We start from the raw sequence: 9,111 nt of genomic DNA on the forward strand, positions 1-9,111 counted from the left end.
CGCTGGATCCAAAAAGCACCCTTCCTCCAGAGACCCGCCTCAGGTGGCGAGTTCGCTCTGGTGCATGCCGGCCTCCCGAACTTCGGGGTCCGATGTGACCGGACCCCCACCTCCGGGGAGGGTCCTCGTACCCTGCCCAACCCCTGCTTTCCCCTGCAGCCCCCAATGCCCCCACCCCCCAGCCTGCACAAGCAGCCAAACCGGCTGCTGCTTTTGGCCCCCAAACCAGCTCACTTTGGGACCGGTTCTGAGCCAAAAAGCCCAGCTGCTGAGCCTGTTCTCAAGTCCCAAAAGCGCAGCACTTGACCTCTGCTCCTCAGCCCAAAACCACACCACTTAGTCCCCTCGCTCAGGCCCTCAAAACGCACGACTCGATCTGTTTCAGGGCCCCGGCGTCAGCCACAGGAGCCTGCTCTCAAGGCCCAGGAACAGAAGAGCTGTGCTCTCCACGCTCAGGGACCAAACCAGCTGAACCTGGCTGCGTCCCGGCCCCCTCCGCAGTCCCCACGGGCAACGCTCAGGGCCGCGGAGAGCGCAGCCACCCCGCAGCCCTGCACCCCCACGACCCACGCGCGCACTGTCGGGGAGGCCTTGGGAACTGAACTGCGCGGGCCCGGCCCCGCACCCCGGCGGGGCAGCCCAGCACCGGCCCGGCAGCGCTTTCTTCCTGCTCTCGCAGGCCTCGTTTCCCCCGCAGCGCCGGGCCCGCACCCCAACCCCACAGGGGGCCGGGCCCGGCCCGCCTCCAGCAAACCGCAGCGGCAGCAGCCGGGGTCCCTGCCTGCCTCGCGGGCAAGGGGGGACCCGCCCGGCACCGCAGGAGCCCCCGCCGGGGTCGCCGCCGCCCGACCCCGACGAGGAGCAGTCGAGAGCCGGGTGGGGCTGCCCCTACTCCCCGGGGACGGGCACGGGCTCGGCCCCAAAACCCAACCACCGACCCACGACAGCGCTCGGCCCGGGGCCGCTGCTGCCCGCACCCCGCCGCCCCCCCGGGGGCTCCGCGGACCGGGAGACCCCACAGCCCAAACCCGCCGACCCACAGCGCGCCCGGCCATGCGGCTCCTCACCTGCTCTGGCGCGGCTCCGGCTGCCCCACGGCCCGGCACGGAGCCGAACCCGGCCACCGGACCATCCGCCGACCCCCCCAACCCCCGGACGCTCCGGGACGGTTCTCGTCCCTTTTCGCTCTGACGCCTCGAGCCGAGCCGGCCCCGCTCCTCCGAGCTACCGGCGGTGCCCGCTCTGCTGCTCGGGGCCGGGCCCTGTTCTCGCCCGGACGCGAGAAGCCGCTCCGGGGTCTCCTCGGTGCGTCCAGCCCCGTGCCGTGCCGGAGCGGGGAGAGCCGGGTACGAGCGCGGAGCCCTGGGGCAGGGGTTGCCCCAGTGCCGCCGACGGTGTGTGGGGGGGTGTCGTCGTCCCCCGCCCCACGCGGGGGGCGCACACACGGTACACCCGCGGGCAGGGGCATCCCCGGGGAGCCGTGCGGCCGGGCTGCGCCGTAGGAGGGGAAGGTGATGTTGGTTTCCCATTTTCCCCGCAAACTGATCCTCCCCCCCGGCCCCCCTTTCCCGCGCGTTACAGCCCGCGAAAAAGCTTTTAACAACCCGATCGACAACACTCCCTTTATCCCTCTTCCAGCAGCAGCAGCAGCAGCAACGAGAGATTAAGGCAACTACAGCAGAGGGGAGGAAGGCAAGGAGAGCCTTTTCAAGCAAGGGCAGGACAAAATGCACGGCGTGGACAGGCACAGGAGAGGCTGCATTATCTGGAAAGCACAACGCCTGCCCAAGGGCAGAAAATAAGGAACGAATTGTTTCCAAGGAGCTGCAGCAGACGAATCACCTTTTTCTTTATTGCACTCCTGCCCTTTGTTATCCAAAGCGATAGGCTTCACCACCGGGCAGAAAATAGCTGCCTAGATTTACACAGACAACCAGAAACAATCAAGCCACCCAGCAAGAAGTTCGCAGCAGAGGTATAACCCATCAGCAGCTAAAACATTTGTTACGCAGGCACAACTAGGCACTAAACAAAGGCTTTCCAACTCTGGAGGTCTAGAACAGGTAGACATTAGCACAGAAGCACAAGGGGCTCCGTCACACTGCACAAATCTCCCCGTGCCTACACACGCACACGTTCAGAAGTTAGTTATCAGAAAACGCCCGACTCAGCCATTTGCCACAGTCACGAGACTCACGACATGACACACGAGGTGGGCTCAGAGTTTTAAGGCAAGAAATACCTCCCCCACCCCCCACCAGAGATCTTTCAGGCTCCAGACCTGCCATCTCCCCGCACCAAACGTAACCGGCCAAAGGGTTTCAGGTGACCCAAAACACAGTACACAAAAAATAACCGGGGAGAGCCCTACATTGTGGAAAAGCGAACGATGCCCGACCGGGGCTTCTCTGCGGGGCCCGGCCCCCGCCCCGCCCCCGGCCCGACCCGCACGGAGATACCCCCCGGCCCGCGCCAGGCCTCACCTCACACGGAGGCCCACCCGCTGCCCGAACTCACCCACCAGCGCTCTCCGGCCCCCGGACACGGCCGCGCTGCTCTCTCAGGCGGCTGCCGCAGGCAAGGCTCGGGCACCGCCAGGCCTCCAGGCGTCCCGAGGGGCTGCCGGCCACCGCAGGGGATGGCTGCCGGCGGCCGGACCGCCGCGGCGCTCCCCGCCCAGCTCCGAGCAGGCTCCGCCGGCCGCGGGCTTCCCACGCCGGGCCGCAGAGGGGCCCCGGCACCGCACAGGGACGCCTCGCGACCCGGCCGCCACACGCACCGCTCCCGCCCCCGCTCCGCCGCGCCGCGCACGCGCCACCGGAAGCCCGAGCCCCGCGGGGCGGCCCTTAAAGGGCGGCCGGAAGGAGCGGCCCCCACCGGCCCCGCCCCCGCGCCGGACCGCCCCCGCGCCCAGCCGGTGAGCGCCAGCGCCCCCTGCTGACCGGGCCGCGCTCAGCTCGCGAGGGCGCCGAGGGCCGGGCGGGGCGGGACGCGCCGGCTCGGGGCCAGCGCCTTCTCGGGGCGAGCGGGAAACCCCTGCGGGCCCCGGTCACGGCCGGGCACAGCCGCGCGCCCTCCGAGAGCTGCTGAACGGGGCTGCCGCTCGTGACACATACCGAGCCGTCTGCGACGGGAGCGGGCAGAGGAGGAAGGGGCCGGCGGCCGCGGGGCCCTGGCCCCAGGAGGGGGTTGGGGGCTGGGGCCCGGGGGGCCGCCCTGCTGGGTCACTGCCCTGCGCCGCACCGCGCTGGGGGCTGGGGCCCGACCGGCGCCGGGCGACCGGGGGCAGCCACGAGCAGAGGGCCTGAGCTTAGCCACGGCCTGCAAAACACCCCGAAGCGTGAGACGCTGCAAGGCCAAGGTGGTCCTTGGCAATGGGGGCGCCTGGGCTCGGCCTCCGCCTTACCTGTCCTGGGTCTGCGTGGTGTTCCAGGGGAATGGTGTTTTCCTTGTGCGGAAGGTGGGCTGGCCGTTCGGCCATGCCCCGGCCGTTACCGATCCTGCCAAAGGCGCTCGCACGCTCTGGCCCATTACTGCTGCGGTACCGCGCCGTAGCAGAAAGGTGTTGTGTTTTCTCACAAAAAGCCTCCTATGGTCAGTTGAAGAAATAACCTCCTTCCGTGGCACTGACTCTTTTTGTACAGTCCATAGCCGGCTTTCGGCTTTTGTCTTTACAGCATTCAGTTTGCTTTCTGCCTAGCTTTCTACCTGCTGTGAAACATTTGGATGGTTTTTTCTTGTTGTTTTTTTTTCCCCCTACTTGCTCCACAACTCCCACACCAACCACCCAGCGTGGCTCGCCTTTCAGCCCCCAGACCGAGGAGCCTTGCCCTGGGATGGCCCTTACATGTCAGCAGAGTTGTTCCAGCTCTCACCCTGTCCCTACCCAGCTGAGGACGTCTGTGTCCATGGGAGACACCCAGAAACTCCCCCTGCAGCGTGGCAGCCCCCTGCCCCGTCAGTGAAAACTGCGGCAATATCGGCTAAGTTTAAAAGCGTCGGCAGGAGGTGCAGAATACGTAAATAAAGCGGCGGTTGGCTGCCGGGTATGGGTGCAATATAAATACATTTTGTTTACAGGCCTTCGTGCCTATTCAGCGTTGAACGGCACCGCAGCCCACCCACCCCGGGGCTCACGGGGCTCGGAGAAGGGTCTCTCCAAGGGCACAACCTAAGGCAGCGCAGGAAGCCCAGCTGCCACGCTCCCAGTCGCTACGGGACGCTTGCTTACAGCTACGCCGACGAGGGTACAGATGAGGCTGGAACTAGCAGAAATGCTGACTCTTCTGGCCTTTTATTTGTGGAAGGTACAGCGCGCGAGCCTCGGCGGCTCACAGGAGAAGCGCGCAGTGCTGCCTAACTCTCATTCTCAGCTCACGTACTACTGCCAAAGCTCCTGCCCTGTGCTGTGCCAGATGCCGGCTGGCGTGAGCGCCTGGGCTCCTGAGGGACCCCCTTGTCCTGAGAGCCAGAGGTACTCACTTCCCTTTGCATGAGGCCTGTAGGAGATATACCCTGCAATTTAAAAAATCCGTATCAAATGTGGCAGACTCAAAAGAGGGCATTTTTAAAAAGGCAGGTTTGTTTTCTTTGTTAACTTTACGATCTACAGCCTAGCAAAGAGCTCCCTTCCAGTGTCAGTCGCTTGGCTTTCTCCCCTACTGACGAGGTCCCAGCCTCCCAGTGAGATCTCGCTGGAGATATTCTGAGTTTCCCTCAAGTACGGGGCTGCCCTAGCCCGAGGCCAGCGAAGAAGCTGACTTTGCCCGTGCCTGAATCAGCAACACGTCCAGCAGACGACTTGCAGAGCCCAGGGAACCCTCGTAAAGAGGTTTGGGGGTGGGGCGCGCCACATCTGCGGCATCGGCCGTGGGAAAGGACCGGCGCAGTAAAACAGGTGGGTGAAACCGCGGTCCGCGCCAATACGTGCTGCTGCCTGGGGCATCGCTTTGCTGCGGGTCAAGTCAGATGCTCTCTGTAAGAGTCAGTCAGGGTAAAGGCAGCAGCAGATTTCTTTTCTGCTCATTTTAACAAAGGCTGGACGGAGCCCATAGAGGAAGGCACTACGCGTCTTGCTGGGTTGGTTTCCCTGCCTTCTCGTAAGCTGTCGCGGAAACTTGCACGAGGAAAGCCTGTGCAAGCTGATGACAGCCACACACGGTTGAAGAGGGAGCAGACGGTGAGAGCAGAGGTGCGCGCTCAGGCTGTGCGCTGGAAGCTAATGCTAATGCTGCAAAATAAAGAGTGGATTTTCTTTTTTGGGTTTAGGTGAGCGCTAAACATGACATGTGCATATGTGCGTGTGTCTCTCGCAGGTTTTTGTCATACACCCCACCCTCCCACCCCAAAAAAACAACCCACACATGCCACGCGTTAAACAGTGCTTTTCCATTGTACTTAGAAGTGCTTACATAGGTGTGTTGGTTTTTTTCTTTTTTATTTTTTAATGCAGAAACAGCAATACGATAGATTTAATACAGCTAGCAATTAGATGGGTGTAGCTTTAGAGCGTCGGCTGTTTACAAAGCAACTGCACACCTTCTTTAACTCACAGTTTAAACAAGTAAACTTGCAGTGCATCACACGTGCTTTGTACAGTCACGTTCCACGCGGCAGGCCAGATGCTTCACCCTGCCTTGTCCTTGTTGCCCCGACTCCAACGGGACCGCCGAGGCCATCCTGGGGACAGCGCCGCTTTCTAGCAGCTGGGTTGCTTGCCTGGACGCCCCACAGACAAAGAGTCATTTCCCCACTGAACCTCTTCTCAAATAATTTCCTAGCCCTGCAGGCCCCACGTCCTTTGGTTCATATTTCCTTTTTTCCGGGCTTGATGCACAGGACCGACGATTTCCAGAAATAGAAACAGAGGCAGATTCAGTCCAGGCTCAACATTCTCTGACCTAAACCAAACTGTCTTCGAAGAGATAGCTGTACCGTAGGCACCACCTCGGGAACAGAAGTTGCCCTGTCATAAAAAAAAAAAAAAGAAGGAAAACAAGGCATTTCAGGCTGAGGAGGCTGAGCGGTGTGCTGGGGGCGGTGGGGGTTGGAAAGAAACAGTTCAGACGATTAGAGCGAGCTTAGCGTTGCAAAGCGTGCCATTATTTTTAATTTGGCAGTCAGAAGACAATAGATTCTGACACTGATTTCCTGTGTGCTGCGGGAGTTCTCTCCTCAGCATTCCTGTGCACCATTTTACTTTTGTGTCCCGTCCGCTTCGCTTTTGCGCTGTAGCTCTCCGGTTCTAGCTACGCTTCCCACCACCCCCATTACTCTTTGACAAGCCCAGCTCTCACTGTGCTTCCCTTCCCTTCTCTTCCCTTCCCGTATGCGCGTGCAGGGAAAAGCCCGCGCGTCTGCCACTACAGGACACGCTCTGGGAGGCAGGAGAGATGACGACGCTCCCTGACAGAGGACACAGCTGAGGGGCGGTCCGCCGGGGCTGGGGAGATGGCAGCACCTTCCCTCAGCTGCCCCATCCGAGCACAGGTGCAGGTGAGCACTGAGGAGAGACAAGCAGGCAGGAGCCGCAGAGCGAGAGAGAAAATAAAATTCACGGGTGGGTGCTACTTACGTCTCATTTTTAGCGCAAGGGATGAATTCTCAGCACATTCTTGGAGCTGCCCCTTTGGGACTCACGGAGAAGAGGGAGGTTGGCCACGCGGTGCAGCCCAGCTCTGCTTCCCCTAAATGGTTTTACTGTTCAGGTGTTGCCCTAATCTGGCCGGTACCCCTGCAAAGAGTTTGGGATTTCTGCTGCCTCTCCGGGCCAGCCGCAGACCCTGACTTCATCGCAGCGAATGACCCTGCGCTCGTCAGAGCGGTTGCCGAGTCACATCCCGCTGCCTTCCCTGCAGAACCGGTGACCCTTTTTCAGCCCTTGCCCCCTCTTCTCTCCGCTCGTTGCCCATCCCTTTATCAGTGCCGGCACCGATCCTGCCTCCAGCTCGCCCTGTCTCCACCTGCGAGCGCCCAACAGGAGCTAAATGTCTCCTCAAGGACGCACGGAAGAGACGCGCAGGTAACCCAGCACAGACCCCCTGCAAACATCTTCTTTCCATTTTCTTTCCTCTCCTGACACGAAGAGATGACTTAGGAAAAAGCGTACTGCTCACATTTCACCTGCACTGCTTCTACTTTCACTTTCGCTCTCCTTGGCAGTAATTAATAGCGGTGGCTGGGGGTCTGGGGCATTCCCCCAAAGCGGCTGCAGTTACATCCGGGCGGTTGTGGCACTCCATTAGCTCTGTAGTTTTTAAATCTAAATCTTCTGGAATTGTTAGTTCTGGTCAGGAATCACCCGTACCTGCAAATTTTCTTAATAGCTACGCTTGACCCCAGCCACTGTTTAACAGCTCACCTTTATTTCTCTTCATTTAAGAACCTAAAGCTTCGTTTACTGCTTGGGTTGGAAGCAGGAGCTGTCGCTGCCTCTGAACTTTCTAACAGCCCTGTTACAATTTCAGTACTACCCGCTCCCAATTTAGCTTTCCGGGTCGATTTTCATTCTAGATTCGAAAATTTCCTTATTTTGTTTCTGATCAGGAGTCATTAATGCCTGCAGTTGATTTAGTAACGGCTGTATTTAGATTGAGCTATTAATGACTCGCAACTCTATTTATGGCATAAGAAAGGACTGCCTTTATTTTTTTTAACTACAGATTAGGAATAATGACTGCCTGGTTTGTTCAGTAATAGGTGTGATTAAATTTAGTCACGACTCCTCCCTAAATAATATGTATTTATTTGCACTCTAACAATTTAACCTTCCCTTTACCGGCCAGGGGCACCGACAAGTGCCCGTGCGTACCTCCGCTCCCCCTGCGCCGGCTCCCCAGGGAACAGCCTCTTACTCTGACCAGAGTCTGCAGCGGCCCGTTGTCATCCCAGCTCCTCGCCCTCGAGAAAGCGGCCGCCTGAAGCGGCGGCAGCTCCGCTGCTGCCCAGAGGGGACGGAAATGGCGCGGGGTAAAGCTCTCCGGGCCGCCTGCGTCCCGCGCGGAGGCGGTGACCTCAGCAGCCTGTACGCTGTTGGGGCCGAGCCAACAACCTGAGGAGGAGTCGCAGGGCGTAGCTGTTTCTGCAACAACCACACTTTCCCGCCTGGCTGGACAAGAAAGCGGGGCCTGCGGGGGCCTGGAGAGGCAGCATCGCTGCAGGTTGTGCCACGGCTGTTGAGAGGCCAAGGCAACACCTGAAACAGTGAACGGCACAACTAGTGAAAACCCCCAAGGTTCCGGGTTCAGTAAAGACAGGAATTGCAGCAGCACAATAAAATGATCTCACGAGGGGAAAAAAAACAGCAAAGCAAAAACCAAACCCCAAACAGAACACCATACCACTAACCCGTCTCACCGCCCCCTCAGCGCCCAAAACAGCATCCTGGGAGAAAAAAAGCAAAGCAGGCCACAAGGGACCTTTCTAGTACAGATGCCGCCAAAGAGTGCCAAGCTCTGGAATCCTTACCTCAGGCAACGCCTCCGCTTCTCTAAACGCCAGAGCACGCCTGCCCGGGGGGCTGAGACAGCCCCAAAGCTGCGACCGCCCGAGGGAACACGGGAGCACCGACGCCAGAGAAGCCCAGGGCCAGAGCCGGGGCTCTTCCACCCCCGGGCCCCGCCCCCGCCCTTCCCACAGCGCCCCGCGAAAGGGGCGGGCCGAGCCCCCCGGGGGGTGAAGGCCCCGGGAGCCGTACGAGAGCCGCCTGGAGTTCCCGGCACGGGAGGGAGGGGGGAGAGAAAACACCCAAACCGAGCCCCCCGAGCGGAGCAAACACAGGCTCGGGCTGTTGCCGGGGGGCGGGGCCTGTCGCTAAGGGGAGAGAGCCGGCACCGCCCCCCGGGCCGTTGCCGGGGGGTGGGGCCTGTCGCTAAGGGGAGAGAGCCGGCACCGCCCCCCGGGCCGTTGCCGGGGGGTGGGGCCTGTCACTAAGGGGGTGTGTCCAAAGGGACGCTGGCAATGCCCCTGGAGCCATCACCAAGGGCAGGGCCTGTTGCTATGGAGGGTGGGGCCAGGCAGCACCAGCAACACCCCCAGGCTGTCACCAGGGGGTGGGACCTGTTGCTAACTGGGGATGCTGGGGAGCACACGAGCACGGCCCCACCCCACCAG

At 60.9% G+C, this 9,111-nt stretch overlaps 1 long non-coding RNA gene across 1 annotated transcript; it reads right to left on the bottom strand.

Moving 5' to 3' along the window:
* Nucleotides 1-5,412: 5,412 nt before the first annotated feature.
* LOC142051363 (uncharacterized) lies at nucleotides 5,413-8,578 on the bottom strand. Its single transcript, XR_012658446.1, has 2 exons — nucleotides 8,467-8,578; nucleotides 5,413-5,965 (listed from the first exon to the last, which is right to left on the bottom strand). It is a non-coding gene; the product is annotated as an uncharacterized LOC142051363 (long non-coding RNA).
* Nucleotides 8,579-9,111: the final 533 nt, after the last annotated feature.

The sequence above is a fragment of the Phalacrocorax aristotelis genome, unplaced genomic scaffold (assembly GCF_949628215.1).
Source record: "Phalacrocorax aristotelis unplaced genomic scaffold, bGulAri2.1 scaffold_60, whole genome shotgun sequence".
NCBI lineage: Eukaryota > Metazoa > Chordata > Aves > Suliformes > Phalacrocoracidae > Phalacrocorax > Phalacrocorax aristotelis.